The sequence below is a fragment of the Halichoerus grypus genome, chromosome 9 (genome assembly GCF_964656455.1).
Source record: "Halichoerus grypus chromosome 9, mHalGry1.hap1.1, whole genome shotgun sequence".
Taxonomy (NCBI): Eukaryota; Metazoa; Chordata; class Mammalia; order Carnivora; family Phocidae; genus Halichoerus; species Halichoerus grypus.
Window position 1 is genome coordinate 125,133,096 of NC_135720.1, and position 16,166 is coordinate 125,149,261.

At 47.2% G+C, this 16,166-nt stretch overlaps 1 protein-coding gene across 12 annotated transcripts in view; it reads left to right on the forward strand.

Moving 5' to 3' along the window:
- RREB1 (ras responsive element binding protein 1) overlaps positions 1–16,166 on the forward strand; it is a 172,918-nt gene that overhangs the window by 56,809 nt on the left and 99,943 nt on the right. The window contains exon 1 of one of the 12 annotated variants that reach the window (XM_078055669.1): positions 13,643–14,437. The exons of the other annotated variants lie outside the window; for them this stretch is intronic. The gene's annotated coding sequence lies outside the window, so the exon portion shown is untranslated. Of the gene's footprint in view, positions 1–13,642; positions 14,438–16,166 lie in introns of those variants that run through there. 12 annotated transcript variants of the gene reach the window in all.

Below are 16,166 nucleotides of genomic sequence, written 5' to 3' on the forward strand. Positions count from 1 at the left end.
ATTTGCCAACCGCATATTCTTAAAATTTTTTTTACATTTACAGATCTTTATTTGATTTTTATTTAGTATTTGAATATATGCTATGTGAAGGCTGCAATAAACACCAAGAGTGCTAGTAGGAGAAAGAGACAGTTGATAGCTTCATGGAGGTTGGAAAACACCCGAATGGTGTTTTCACCATTGTGAAATGGTGGTCAAGTACAGTGGTTGAATGTGAATTCAACCACTAAGTCATGTACTTCGGTGCCAAGTGCTAACAGTGGAGTGTAGAACAGGAACATACAAAGTTTAGCCTCTGTGTGTGGGGGTGAGGATAAAGGATACTGGGAGGCAGGTCAAGGAAGGCATCCCGTGGAGCTCATATATGAAGGATGCGTGGAGGGAAGGAAAGTGTGTTGGAGAACAGCTTATATAAAGGCCCTGAGGTTGGAGGGGAAGGGGGTGTGTGCCCACTGAATCGAGAGACACGCAGCGTGTGTGTGTGTGTGTGTGTGTGTGTGTGTGTGTGTGTAGGGAAAAAAGACACAGAAGAAATGAATGACAGCCCAGTGAGGTAGGTAGGGGGCTTCAGCACATTGTTTGCAGCCCACAGGTATTTGGAATTTGTCTTAGGACCTTAAAGGGTGTTAGGCCAAGGAATGGCACGATGAGATTTGCATTTTCAAAGATTATTCCTGCTCAGAGTGGAGAATAGACTAGACGACAAGGAAACTACTATTTTGCCTTCCGTTTGCAAGATCCCGTAGAAGCCTTTTTTTTTTCAAAATTTTGAAAACCAGCGGTAGCTTGGATATGGTGGCCGTAGAGGTGGGGAGCCTGGAAGGCTTTGATAGAGATCTAAGTGGCCGGAAGGATCGGCTCCTGGGTGGGGTAGCATGGCGAGGGAGAGGGAGAGATGGCTTCCAGGTCTCTGGCTTTTGTAGTGGGCGAGTGGGGGTGCCTTTCGCTGAGATTAGCATGCTGGATAAAGCAAGGTTTGTAAACACGGTATGTCCCCTGTTCCTTAAAGAGGGATTTTTACGGTCTTTAATACTTACAGCATCTTCTTTACTTGTACTGTTTTAATTGGTAAAACATACACGCCTGGCCTGGCAAAAAGCATGAAAAGTACAACTATGTTAAAAAAAAAAAAAAAAGGTGAGAAAAGGAAACAGACGACTAGCTTCCTCCTTCCCTCCTCTTCCTTCTTTCCTTTTAATTTCCTGATACCAAAAGGAGATGGCAGATTTTCTTGTAGATGGCCCGAGCTTCTGAATGCTTTTCAGATGAGATCTACAACGAAATCTTGAGAGCATTTAAGTTTCTCCTTGGTTTAGTGATGCTTGATGTGTTTGACTTGTGAGCGTGAGGCTCGGGGGAGGACGCTTTGGGTGCGAACCGAGGTAGGACTCTCAAAACTGCCCGAGCCTTTGACTTAGGAGTGTCAGGACTCCTTCACGACCGGATTTTCCAACGTATTTCTTCGTTTCTCAGGGGTCACCTGACGCCCTGCGTGTCTCAGAACTCCATCAGCATTTTGCTGGACCGGTAATCTGTGAAAACAAAGTTCATTCAGTAAACAAAACTTGCTGCTGTATCTATGTGCGCTGGGCTTTACGCTAGATCTGTGGGTGTCAAAGGAAAGGATTTAATCCCTGCCACAAGGAATGGAGCTTGTCCCCACTGAGCGATTGTATAGCCTGTATTTGAACACCTCTGACGATGGCAGCCTTGCTCCCCCCCGAGGCAGACCTTGGGTTTTTACTGCGTTAATTAACTTTTTTTTTTTCTCAACGCGAACAAATCTTTGTGGAACAAGATAGAAAGTGACGTGTTTTCCACTGAGTTGGTAAAAACTAGAAGCCGGAGTGCAGGCACGCTGCCTCTTATGGTCTCACCCTCAGAGCTGCGTCCCTGAGTGCCACCCTCACTTACTTTCTCTTGCGCTGGAAAGTCCTGCTTCCTGAGGGGGGCGCTATATGCCTCACCTGCCTGCACAGCCATCCCCTTGTGTGTGAGCTGGGACCCCATCCCTGAAGGTGATCTCGCAAGAAAGCATTAGCAATGCTCCCAAATTGGGGTAATGCTTTCTCTGACGTTATACAAATGACTCATCAGAGCCTCAGGTGAGCCCTGGCGTGTCCCAAAGATGCTTCTCTTTTATGGTATTGATCCTGACCAGGGTAACCCTAACATCCCATGGGGCCCCCGATAGTGCTGTTGTTCGCCCACGTTGGGATCAGCATGATTTTCCATCTCTTGCTCAGCAGCTTGGGTGTTTCAGCATCACTGAGACCATCAGTCCCATTAGAACAGACACCACAGTTTATCCCAGCCCTGTATTTGATAACATGAAGCAGTTAGGGTTTTAAAAAAAAAAGGAAAGAAAAAAGAAACTCCACAAAGACCTTGCCCTGTTTCACTTCTTTCTAATTGACATAGCTTGGTCAGGAGATGCTGAAAACTTTAAAACCTGGGTGCAAGCATGTTTTTTTGAAAATTGGAATCTTCAGGTACTATGCAAACAACTCAGTCTTCCAGCCTCACGGTGAGGTGTGGATTTGGGGGTCTCACAAGACGTTTGTTGCAAATACAGCTTACTAGGTAGTGGCCTTGTGATGGATATCCAAAATAGCTGTCAGTAGTATATCCAGTGGCCGATAATCTGGTGACAAACACACATAATCTCACTTTTGGATAACCCTTCCGTAACCGCAGACAGTGGTGACCACGCACACTATCTCTTGGGCAGTTTATTTTTCTTCAAACAGTTGTGTATTTGCATCCAGCTGCCCCTTGTTGAAGGGCTCGGCGGTGTTAGGTTCCCTAGGTGTTGGGGTGTTGGAATGTCCCCTATGTGGCCACTTTCTGGCTATATTAGACCATCTGCTGTGTTAAGATTAAGTGGATGAAAGTTTAATATATTTTATGTAAAGCTCCTGAAGAGGTTAGTGAAACAAGTTAACAAAGAGATACATGCTTTGGCATTTTAATGAGCTTTCTTCAGAGAGTTTCACACCGCTAGAAGGAAGGCCAGGCCGTGGGATGTTCTCCAGGCTGTCTGTGACATGCCCCTTCGTTGTGAAGGCAGGGCCATTGTTGTCTTGGGAAGAATGTGGCGTTGGGATAGGTGCTGCACGGAAGTGGTCGCTCTGCCTTGGAGGTGGGTGAGTCCCAGGTGCACGTGGTCGCTTCATGGCAGTAAGCACCCTAAGCACCGAGAACCCGGGTGGTTACACCTCTTCTCATTTTCATTGTTGTTCTTGTTTCCTTTTCTGAGCGGTGCTTGATGTTGACGTGGGTAATGATCATGGCATGTGGGTTGAAGCTTGCTTTTTATCAGTCCACCGGAGAGGAGAGGGTGTGTGGTCACGATCCATGCTGTGGTATCCTCAAGAAAAAGCGTGGGGGGGTTGTATATGTCTGGGGGAGGGAGTGTGGTCAAATCATTATATTTGGAGAATGTGATCAGAGCAGCCTGGCGCTTTGGGTCATTGTCATCTTGATAGTCCCTGGAAGTTTGGAAGCGCTCCCAGCTGACCATCCCTGGGGGGTCTGCTAGTAGCTCATGTCTCTCCAGAAAGCTGCATACAGAGCAGTGCACCCTTAGACAGCAGGAACTGGGATGTGGTCATTCATAGTACAGAGGAGTCTACCTAGGGTGCATTTAAATAAGTTCAGTAGACCGCATTTGGGTTTAGAGACCACCTTTGGTGAGAAACATCACTAGTCAGGGCCCTGCCTGTGTTTGCTTTAAATCAGCTAAACCAGAAGTTAAGTCTTTCAGTTTCTCTTCTGCCCTTGCTAGACTTAATCGATGACTCCAATCTGATAACAAAAATCTCAAGTCCTTCCACTTTAATTTTCACCCTTTTTTGATGGTTAGGCTTTTCATGTGGGAAAACACTCAGCGTGGGTACTGGGAGCCGCAGTGACAACAGCTAACCTTTATTGAGCATGTACAGTAACTGTTATTCTCAATTCTTGACACGGATCGTCTCATTCATGCCTCACAAAGACTCTTTGACCTGATGATGTAGGTCAGTTACCCTCATTTTCAGATGAGGAAATGGAGACCCAGAGTGGCCACCAGCTAGTGGGGATCAAACTGGGCAGCCTGAGTCCAGAACCCACGCTTGTAGCCACTGCTCAGCAGCCTCCCATGATGACAAAATATATTCATCAAGTAAATATCCCCTGAAACCTGCCATGTGCAGAGCCCTTTGGTGCCCGTCGAGGGAAGCGTGTGTAAGAACAGGCACGCGACAGCGTTGCTGGCTTCTGGGAATAGCAGGTTATCCAGTGTTTGACGAGATGAGTTTGATAGACCATGACTTCGGTGGAAGATCAGGAGGGGAGATGTGTGATTGCTGGAGTGAGAGGCTTGCAGAGGTGGTGTTGGTTCACAGATCAGCTGGAGGGAAGTGGCTGTCCCCAGAGCCTCGGGCCGGCACTGTAGCAAAGACCCAGGGGTGAAGCCCTCAACAGACCTTTCTGGAAGGTAAAATTTCCCCCAGGTCTCCAGCAGAGAGGTTCCAGTGGATCGGAGGTTGTCTTTCACATGGTGAGGGATGCCCCCAAAATGAAAGAGTCCCGGGCTTGGACTTGGGGCTTCGGCTGGTCCTCCGTGTGGTGGATCGTGGGGTGCGTGCCTGTCTCTCAGGCTCTTTCTTGTGGACACCCACTTTCAACCTCACTGAAAGTTCTGGAGCTCTGCTTCAAGGTAAGAGTAGTATGTGGGCCACTTTGGAAGAGCCTGGAAACCGTCAGCTCTATAATCAGTTGTGTTCCTTTGGGTTTTTATTTCAAGGGCCGGTGCCTTGAAAACAGGTCCCTTGTTGTTTTATGTTATAATGGGTTGTCATTTAATATATAAATTCAGTATTTTGCCTCAAGGTGTTGGGGTTCAGGACCAGTGACCTAAGAGGCCTGGGGATCTGTGGTAACTAGTGAAGTGGGTGCGGCAATTGATCTAATTATTGACCTGATCCTAAAATTTGTCCATATTGAAGGGAGGTAGCCATTGGGAGGTATCGTTCTTTTGTTGCTTTGCTTTTTAAGCAGCGGGAGCCCTGTGGACTGGAGGGCAGTGATAGAAGGATGTTCTGTCTCCCTTTGGATGTTTTTGGGATGGAGGTCACCATTGTGCATTGATCCTGCCCTTTTTGGGGGGTGCCTGAGCAAGTTGTGGGAACGGGCAGATCTTGAATTGCAATGAGCCCTTGATGGTTTGTTTCCTGTTTCCGGTGGGTCTGTGGAGAAGGATTGTTTTGAAATTGGTAACAAATAGGAAATTTCAGCCTTGTGTGCCACCAGCTCAGTTATAACCAAGCTATCTTCTGTTTACTGCTACCATCCTCATCATCCTCCTCATTTTGCCCGTGGTAATTTGAGTTCCAGGAGAAGAGTAGTGACAAGAACTCTGGATTGGGAGACCAGCATTCTGTGCTCCTTTTCTCCTCTGTAGGATACCACCATCAGCTTCCCCACCTCGGGAATGGGAATCCCTTCTGGGACACTTTCCCCGGGTACTAGGCTCCGGGGGTGCAAGGATGAGTAAAACACGCCCTAACACTCACCAGTGCATCCCAGCCGGCAGGGGCCCCGGGGCAGGCAGAGCACCCGGGAGTGGGAAGTGGTGGGGGAAAGAGGAAGTGATGTCTTCAGATGTGAAGTGCTGGCCATGTGGAGAACCAAGGGGGTTGGGGGGAGGGACTGACTTCTAGGCAGAAGAACTGTGTTCAGTCCCAGCCCCCCAGAGTACAGAAGGATGGGGTTTCTTTGGAGCCGGGGTAGGGCAGGAAGTGGAGCGTGGCTGGAGGAGAGGGTTGGGGGTGTTGAGCTGAGTTAGGCATGAGACAGGTGTTGAGATGGGATTTCTGGAAAAACAGACGGGCTAGGGTGTGTGGGCAGTGGTAGCCATCACATGCTTCGAAGCGGGGCCATGATGTGAGCGGCTTGTCTTAGAGAAGGAAGACTGCTAACCCTCTAGAAAGGGGCAGTGGAGGAGACATGTCCTGCAAAGTGCAGAATGAACTTGGAATTTGGTGCCGCATTTAATAGAATAATTTATCCCCGCCCCCACCCCCTCTCACCCCCGTGAGATTTTTCTGCCCAGGGTGTGGTGCGGGTTGCCCTCTGAAGGCTGAAATGATCGGAGAGTGGTGGGATCCCTGTTTCAGCAGATAGAACCCAGGCCAGCGATGTGTCAACTCCCTCAGTTGTGTTTTACTCACAGGTGCTTATTTAAGCTTATCAGGTAGCGGAATTAGACCCTGGGAGTCAGAGGGGACTATTTAGGCTATAACTATAATCACCAGTTGGTCGGCTGGGAGTGAATGGGCTGGGAGAGGGAGCAGGCTGAGGGCTAGCTACTGTGCAGTCCCGGATGACCTGGGGGTGAGGGTTTCGGGGGCTGAGAGCTGCTGTTGGAAACTGTTCCTAAGGAGAAAGCCGCCTAAGCAGGGTGGGCTAGTGGGTCCTGCTCACGGGAGCATGTGCACTCACACAGGTAGCGGCTCTGCCCCTCCTGCTCCCCGCCCCCTGCCCAGATTCCAGCCCCCTGTCTGAGGATGACGTCAGCCGGGACGGGGAGCCCTGGATGCCCAGGCTTAACAACCCCCAACCCCGTGTGCGTGCGCGCGCGCGCGTGTGTGTAGGAAGTCAGATAGCAGGCCCCAAAGACCATCAGTGGTTTATTCACTGTAGTAAGGACACGATATTGCCTTTACTCGTAGGTTTCAAAGTCTTCCGCCCTCCGGGGAGGACATGTCCAATTTTGTATGTGTGGCTTGATACATTTCAAAGCCAGTACTCCTGGACTGAGGGAGTTAAGAGGGCTGAGAAAAATGTGGGGAGGCCCCCTCGATTCGGGAGATGGGACACAGCACAGACCTTAACGTTAATAATTTCTGTCACCTAAAACTGATTTTCTAGGTCACGATGATGTGAGCTGTGGGCCACCTCCTGTGTTTGGTTTTGTTTCTAAACTTGTTCTCTCATTTGCACTAGATGTGAGCTGGAGGAAGTGGGGTCCTGGTCCACTCTAGTGGGGCTTTGGGGGATCAGCAGGGGAACGGGGTGGGAGGCACCTTCCTCCTGCTTGTGTGACAGTCAGAGTGCTGGTTCGGGAGGGAGTGCCCTTGGGTCAGCCCCGAGCCTTGTGCCGGGTGGTCGCGTGCCTTCCTCCATGGATGAGGAGGAGGTAGTATTCCCCTCTTTTTAGGGACAGGACGCTGAGGCCTAGTGGTGCTCCTGTTTCTGAGGTCATGCAGCTAGTGTCAGACTGCTGGGAAGCTTTCTGTCCTGGCCCGTCTCCACCGTCTTAAGGGACATTCTTTTGTTACGCAAAATCGCATTACACCTTGGTACCTGGAGAGCTCCTAACCAGCATTTCTGAACTGTGATTTGATTCATTTGTCTTGATTCCTGAACAGTTTGCTTGGATTTGAGCGGAACAGGATATTTGAATGCCTCAAAATTTGCCTGAAATAGCCCTAATTGAGCCAACTCCCTGCATGTAGGGCACTGGGGTGAGGCATGGTGGAGCATGGTGGTTCTTGCCTTTGGTTTACACTGTGAAAGGAATTCGCACTGCAGTGTGGACCCCAGGCCGAGTACCCGTGGAAAGCTGAAGGCCAACAGAAGAAGCCAAAGTGTGGGCTGAGGTCCAGGCAGGAAAGAGCAGGTGGGGTTTGGAGTTTCGGGTGATAATTTGGGGTTGAGGACCGCGTACTGGAAGATGGTAGAGTTGGAGGGCTATCTGGGGTGGGGTGGGGCAGGACAGAATTGGAGCTTTCCTTCCGTGTGGGAGAGGGAGTCCTAAGGTGTTGAGCAGAGAAATGACAGGTTGGACTGGACTTTGGAGACATCCTCAGAAGGGGGAGCGTGGCCGTGTCTGTGCGTTGGGTGGCTCTGTGGCTCGCTTCGCTGTTCCCTTGTGGCCTGAGGCAGAGAGTGCGTCCCGTGTCAGCTGGTGCGCGCTGCACAAGCGGTGCACAGGATCTCTGCAGTGCCCTCAGCCACTGGCGTGATGTCTACACACAGGGAGGCTTCATTTTCACAGCCATAGATTTGTTTAAAAGCTGAATCACATATTCTGGCTTAATATTTGACTTCCAAGTTACCAACTCCAGATGGGCTGCCCTCAGGAGGGTGATGGGTAGAAGGAAGGGTGCCCGGGGCAGCAGGAGACCTGGTTTGTGAGAAGGGTTCGCTTCAGATTCCTCTGGTCTACTCTGTCCCTCTTGAGGGCTTGTTCGCTGAAATTCTGTATCATCTTTATAACGTTGGCCTATTGGTATGTATGTTACTAGCACTGGTTTACTGAAGGTGGGGCCGGAAGGCTTTCTTGGCACATGGGTGTCCCGAGCTGTGGTGCGTGGACACCTGGCCCGGAGCACTGTGAACGCCTGTGTGCCTGTGGCCCCAGGGACCTGAGCCAGTCTGCCAACCCCACCCCGCCAACCCGGTTTTCCAGTCTGTGGCCGTCTTCCGTGGTTCCTGGTGACAGAGGGAAAGTGGTGTTGTCTGAGAGGGATGCTCTCACCTGCCCTGACTCGGGGGAGAAAAGGCGGTCTGGATGGAGCAGCTTTACTGAGGACTCCCCCATACCATTTTTACCCTTCCCGGCCAAGCTGCCAAGTCTAAAGCCCTTTCCAGCTTTTCCTTTGCTCTTCGGCCCTCGGGTGAGGCTGGAGGTGCCTGAAAGAGAGGCAGCCGGGAGCCAGGGCCTGCGGCAGCCACACACGCCAGATGCCACCCCCGTGACGCAGATTCGGTGGAGCTGTCCCTGTCCCAGCCCACCCCCCCGGGACACACTCTGCACCGGTGTTCGGAGCAAAGCGCTCCTCCTGGCTCCCACCTGGATGTGGCCTCCCCTTTGAGCTCTGGCCGTGGGGATGCCATTCTTGCCCCCTTCCCATTCGTGTCCCTAGTCATTTTGAAGAAGCAGATACGTACCATCGTCCTGTGCTGCCAGTGGGGTAACTGGTTTTCATGCATCGTCTCCATAGTCCTCACAACGGCCGCACCACGCTGGTGTCTTTATTCACAGCTTGCAGGTTCAGAAGATGGGGTTTGAGGAGAGGGTCCTGATCATACCAGGTACCCGTGGTATACAGGACACTCTGCGCTCCCCAGCTTTTGGTGCTTGGTCTCATTTAATCTGTGTGTTGACCTTGTGAGGTCATTGTTGTCTCCATTTTACAGATGGGGAAGCTGAGGCTGAGAGCATTTAAATCACTTGCCTGGGGTCACTCCAGCCCTAAGTGACAGAGTCAGAATTTGAGCCCCGGCCAGTGTCCTCCAGTACACGTGCTCTTAATCTTTGCTCTTCTGTATTTAAGTAGAAATTCCTCCTTTGGGGCCGACTTAAAGCTGATCGCGTCTTTTGGATTTGTTTTCTAACACTCTGCATTTCTAAAAGGGAAAGAGAGGGAGCTAATGTGTATCACGTACCCCACTAGAGTTTTAGGCACACAGGTTGTGTTTTCCTTATACTAGAGTCTAAGCTCCACGAGGGTTTTTTGGTCCCTTTTATCCGTTTTCTCCATCCATGATGCCAAGCACCAACCACAGTGCCGCGCAGGTCTGGGTGCTCAGTCAGTACTCCGTGAATGAATGAATGAACCAGGCAGGGGTTCTGTTAGCATATTCTGGGGAGGGGGGCAGTGAGGCAGAGTTATGTGACTTGCCCCTAGGCACACACCACAGTTAAGAACAACTTTTGCTCTTCGCACCACAGATCTTTTGTTTTTTTAACAGATCTTTTTTACACACGTAAAATTTAGGGAGTAATCAGATCTGTGTCACGGGATCGTAGGGCATGATATGAAACACTATAAATACTTACCCAGTATCTGGCACAGAGTAAATATGGGATGAGTGGCTTTGCGTTTGCTGTGTTTCCGGTCGCTCTTCTGCATATGGCTTCATCTGGGGCGGGGTTGCTCTGCACATCAGCAAAGCTGAAAATTTGCTAGCCCCTGAAACTTTTAATTTTATTAATCAAATGTTCCTATCTCTGCTGTACTCTCTGTGAAGCCATAACAAGTAGAAAAATTGGTGAAATCAGTTTAAATCTACCCCAGGCAAGGGGCTATGACTAGCAAGAGTTGATTCAATTATATTGATGTCTGCTTTGTTTCCAGTCAGAATGTCGTACTGGATGGAAGGGGCCTGAGGGGTCATGGTCCAGTTATTTCCCTTGCACCCCCTTAATTTACAGGTGAGGAACCTGAGGCCTGGAGAGATACAGGGGCAGGGCCGGGGGAAACTCGGGCTTGCGTGTTAGGTTCTTTACAACGTCAGCAACCCCGCCGGGTCTGGACTCCCAGAGATTTGTCCTCGGTGGGATTGTCTGAACGCTTATGTGGGAGCCGCCATTACTCCTGCTAAAGATGTTAGTGAGTAGATTGATCAAGAGCCAGTGACTGAGAATCACAGTACTATGTAAACATTTCTCATTTATAAAATGTTTGTATTTACTGTAAATAATATGAGGGAGTGTAAAGAACATAAAACCTCCTGGCATCCTGTCACTCAGATTGCAAAGGAAATATTCCTAAATCTTAAAAAATTGGTTTTCCCCATTAGATTTGTGTTGTTTTGTTGCCCATTTAACTCCTACTCACCATAGAAACGTCTACATGAACAAAAAGGAGGAAAAATCTGGTAAAGTGCAAAGGAAAAGAAAGTAAAATTACTTATTTTCCTGAGTTAGAAATAACTTTAGTATATGTCCTTCTAGATGGCTGATGTGGATGCATACACATACCATAAAAATGGGATTCATTACATTTGTGGACAGTAAGAAGCCCAGTTTTGCACATGCCTTTATACCACCAATCTATTAAAGATTTAATGTGATATGATCAGTATTTGCTGATGTATTTAAATATCCTTTGACATGAAAATCACATTATTCTGATGTGGCATAATTTGGTGGGAGGGCCAAAGGCTAATGTTTTCATTATTTAGCATTCCCTGGGCATTCACCTTGTGAAAGGAGGGAGGGTTATCTTCCTAGGTTAAATGAAACCAATCTAGGATTAAAAATTTTTACTGTAAATTAATCAGAAATTGATTTATTCTAAAGAGGAAAACACTAAACAGAACAAAATATATTTATTTTTTGATTAGTGTCTGATCTGTTATTACTCTAAACAAGTTAGTCCGCTGATGAAAAACATTGAGCAGTTCAAAAAATCCTTTTTTAAAAAATTTTTTTTATTATGTTATGTTAATCACCATATATTACATTATTAGTTTTTGATGTAGTGTCAAAAAATCCTTCTAAAGGGTCAAAGTGTCTTGAGAAGAAGATGTTTTCCATCCTATATAGGACATTGTATTATGAATGTTCCATATGATGTGACATGTAATTTACCTGTGGTTGTGTTTTTAACTGGGTATTTTGCTTTCATCAATGTCATGTTATTTGGATATTTTAGAGCAGTTATTCCCAATTTTTTCCAATATAAGGACCTGTTTTAATGTAAAAACTTTTTCTAGAGCAAGCATAATTTTAATTATAGATTCTTGGCAGGCTCTGACAAAAAGTTCCTAAAAACAGGGGCGCCGGGGTGGCTCAGATGGTTAAGCATCTGCCTTCGGCTCCGGTCATGATCTCAGGGTCCTGGGATTGACTCCAGCTCAGCAGGGAGTCTGCTTCTCCCTCTCCCTCTCCCCCTGCTTGTGCGCTTGCTCTCTTCTGTCTCTCTCTCTCTCCGTCTCAAATGAATAAATAAAATCTTAAAAAGAGAGAGACTCTTAAAAAAAAAAATTCCTAAAAACAACAGGGCTCGTGGAATTTATCTTAATTTATCTTAATTACAATCTTCATACCCTTACCAAATAATAGTACATACATGTGTATGATTTACTTGGTTTGTAGATGCTTGATGAGCATATGAATAAGTGGACCCCCTGAAATAGCTCCCTGGAGGCACCTGCCCTAGAGGAAGATAGAGCCTACATATGAATAACTCTAAGGTCTAAGATTAGGAAATTAACAATTAGATCAGTCCTGAAGGGCAAGTCCCCAACTCCAGGAACAACTGTGTAGGTGGAAGATCTGGGGGCCATTCTATGGCAGGTTAGGAGGATGCATTTCATTCCACCTGCTCACTCCTGAAGCTTCCGGAGGTGCCAACCCAGCCTAGTTGTCATTATTTTAAAGGAAGGAATGTTGTTGGAAGAGTAAATTGAATCTGAAATACTTCAACAGACCTTATGGCATATCTCCCATAGCCCTTTTAATTAATTTCATATGATCTACTAGAGAGAGGGCTGGATTTGTTGGCTAGGTGACTAGTCAGGTTCTACACCCAGCCCAGCCTTGATTATGGTTGAAGGAAAGAGAGGACACTGTATACCTCAGTTTCTCCATCTCTAAAATGGGCAGAATCTCTTTCCTTTATTATACATACGCTTAGTAGGTGACTTAATGATGCTCCCAGGCAGTGTTTTCTTTCTTTTTAATCAATAGAAGCAAACAGAGAAGGCTTTGTGAGGCTAGACATCATTGTCCTCTCATATCCAGGGGAAGGACGATAAAACTAGGGAAATTCTGCGTATCCTGAAAGGTTCTTGAAGGCCAAGCAGCACCCAGAGGACCTGCCAGTGGAGTGAGACCTTCCTCAAAAACCTATCTCCATGCTCCTGAGGTTCCATTTTCTTCTCTTTAAAATGAGGGTGTTAGTGGCTTAGTAATTGTTCAGTGGTGATGCCTCTTAAAACACTCTTCTTGGGCTCGGACAGCAAAGTCCTTGCCTGCTTCACTCCCCAAATGCGGGTAGAAGCAGCTGCGTCCTTCCTGATGTCGCTGTCTGATCGGGAGGAAAATCATCCCGAGGTTTTTCTAGGAGTTAGGGCCAGGAGCAGGTATTATTTCAGGTTTATGTGCTATCTGTGCATTTTCAAAAAATGTCGAGTGGAATCTTCATTTCAAGCCTATATAGCCTTTTCAGGTTGCTCCAGGGAATCCTCAGGAGTGTCTTCGCAAAAGAGGGTGTACAACCAGCCCACATCCACTGAGCCTGGGGAAGAGCAGGGTTGGCGACTGCCCAGAAAAGACTTGTGTGGTGTGGATTTTCTGCAGATAATAAAACTGGATTTTTACAAAGGAGGCAGGAAGAACTACTTTCCTTAGGTGGACTTGAGGTGGCATGTGGCTAGAGTCGCCTGAACTCAGTGACAGGTGCACGCAGCCGCGGTGATGCTTCCCCAGGACGCGGTGGTTACTTTTGATGAACAGTGACCTCACAAAGGTTTCCTGGGAAAAAACCCTCCAAACATAATTTCCAGAATTCCAAAGCAATTTTACCATTCTGATTCTGAGAGAGGTTGGATTGGAAAGGGGACTGCCATCAGCACCTTCTCTTGTCTTTTTTTTCTAGCTGTTAGGAACGATCTTTAAAAAAAAAAAAGAAAATAGAACTGAGTTATAAATGATAACTTAAGGATTTTAGTTGAGTTTATTTCGAAGTAGTTTGCTTCAGGTTTCAATGACTTGGCAATACGGAGAGAATAGTAACTAAGCCTTTCGTAAGAGATGTTATTTGAGGAGGGGTTACAAATGCATAGTCAATTTAGGAATACAGAAGTAATGTTTTCTCTCAACTTACCTTACTTTTTGACCGGGAGGAGAGATGATTTTTTAGGCATAAGAGTGCACCAAGTAGTGAATAACAGTCTCTAAAGACATTTAACTCTATGAACAGAGCATATGTATCTTTATTCAAAATGGATTGAGTTCTGAACCTGATGTTGTCAAGAGTGCTTTATTTTCAGGTAGCTTGTAACGATGCGTCATTAATCAAACCTGTTGTGTTTCCCACAGAATTTCATTAAAAACGTGCCCATACCCCGTAGACAAAGGGGCAGTGAAACAGAAACTTGATAGAAATGCTAGGGAGGGGGAAAGATAGAGCCACCGTGGCACCTGGGCCTCCTTTCACTTCCTTTCCCGATTCTGCCCCTTTTTTGAAATGTCTTCGAGAAGATGGGAGGAAGCTGCCCGTGGCTGGGGGCATCACCCTGGATGGCGCCCCTTCTCTGGATTTGGGGACGGGAGTGGCTTAGCACTGCGAGTGCCGGCCCCAAAGCCCGGTGCTGGCTCTTCCCACTCAGCCCTGTCCCCGGGGCTTTCTGGGCAAGCCTGGGACTTGGCAGGGGCAGGTGGGGGACAGAGAAAGTGCCTTCCTCGGGGCCTTGCCTCCTGCTGCCCGCTGGGCCACCAGGGAAGGAGCCCCCGGGCCTTCTAGAATGGGGTGCAGGCCGGGGACAGTAAGTTGGAAAGCAGAGCAGAGGTGGAGGGGCTGCAGGCAGTTAGTGTCCCGCCTGTAGACCGAGCAGCCCGGGCTCTGGTGCAGACATTCTTGTCCGGCTGTTGGCTTTTCCTCTTCATGTTTTGGCATTCAGTGATCGCATTCGATAACCTCTGTGGTTTGCAAATGTGAGTATGATGTGCATGTACATTTTGGGGGGATGTTGACTAGGCAATAAAACGGAGAGGCCCAAATGCTAAGAGAGTTGTTCTTTTACGGATTCATTGAAAACTAGCCTTAACTTGGCCAAACTGTGGGAGTCATTTGCCCAGACTACTCAGGGTAATGATTTTTGCTCGGCCCGCTAAAAAACATTCCTTGCAAAGGTGCAGTATCCAATAGAGGAGTGGAAGGTTCGGGTTCTGCTTTCGCGGGAAGGAGAGGATTGGAGGCTAGGTGCTTTTCTCTGCTGCCTGCCTGACTCCTCCTCTTCCTCTCCCGGGGCCCTGGGGCCACAGCTTGGGTTTTTAAGAGCCCTGGGCCTGGTGCTATGCCCAGCGGTGGTATTTTCAGGCATTTCTCAGTAGTTTTTAGGATAATCAGTCATCACTTGCAGGGTTCCTTTTCATTTTCAAGGGCACCCAGTATAACCGTTTAGTTCCCTTTCAATAGCCCTCTTCACTCACTCAGGGCCCAGTCAGGAAGATTAATAATGTTCACTGATTTACTGTCGCCGCAAAAAAAAGCATTAGTTAATTAGACTTTTACACCTCAGTCAGATGGCATTAGACACCCTTTGTGCACTTTAACTCAAGGATGTTAAAGACCTAAATCTCGGAGAAAAAAGAAAAGAAAGAAAAAGGACAGGCACTTTTCCAGTTTAAGCTGCATGTTGGTCCATGTTAATTAGGCATTTGTCCCTTAGTCTGGAGGTGATAGAAAATGCCAGTTACTGCGGTATTTAACTGACATCAAACTCCTGTCCAAATAATTCAGTTGGGCCCAGCCTTCTCTCTTAATTGGTGGGAAGGAAAACTCCGGCACACACCCAGAATAAGGAGGAAACTGTTACTTTAACATTTAAAAATTTCATTCTGGAGGATCTGAAGAACACTTGTGTATTTTTTGTTGTCGATGTTCACTATGCAGTGGAGCTTTTTAAAAACAGTAACAACAGAATCTCCTCTAACACTTGAGCTTACCCCCTGAATGATTAGCTTTTGTCAGTCTTCAGTAAATGAAAGTTTAGTAACTGTTGTTCTCCCAAGGTCAAAAAGTTATCCAGGGCCCTTATAGATTTATAGATCTGTTTGGCACCGTTTTAAAAAAAGACATTTAATTTTCTAGCACACGGGCAGATCTTTGTCAATACTAGAAATTAATTAGGGGGTCACGGTGCCAAGCAATATGCGTTTTAAAAACCAATATATGGTGGCATATTAAAAGGATGGTTTTGTAGGAATAATTAGGTGAAATGTGCTCTTTGAAAAGATTTTAAGCAACTTCTTCCTGGTTGCTGGAGAAGGTAATTCTCAGTGACAAGAGTTTAGTTTACCTTATTCATGAGCTATGTAAAACAATTCCAAAAATAATGAAAAGATTTTTTTCTAACTAGGGGTAGCCTTATTTGACTTTAAACCCTACTTGCTTCGTCAGTGGTTTCTAGCCAAAAGTTCACACGTTGGAGAGCACTTCATTTTCAGTCCTGAACTACTTTTTCGTGCACTGAATGAATGCAATATGTTAACACTCCTGTCCGGCCCAGAATTGCTCGCTGCCCCTTTGGCCTGTCTGCCTGGTACTGGCTGAAAAGGTACCATTGTTTGTTCTGCAAACACTGGGTGATGTTTGTTTCCAAGGTGACTGGTTCTATTGCTGCCCTTTAAGCAAGGGGGGGATGGGGGAGAGAGAAAGTTG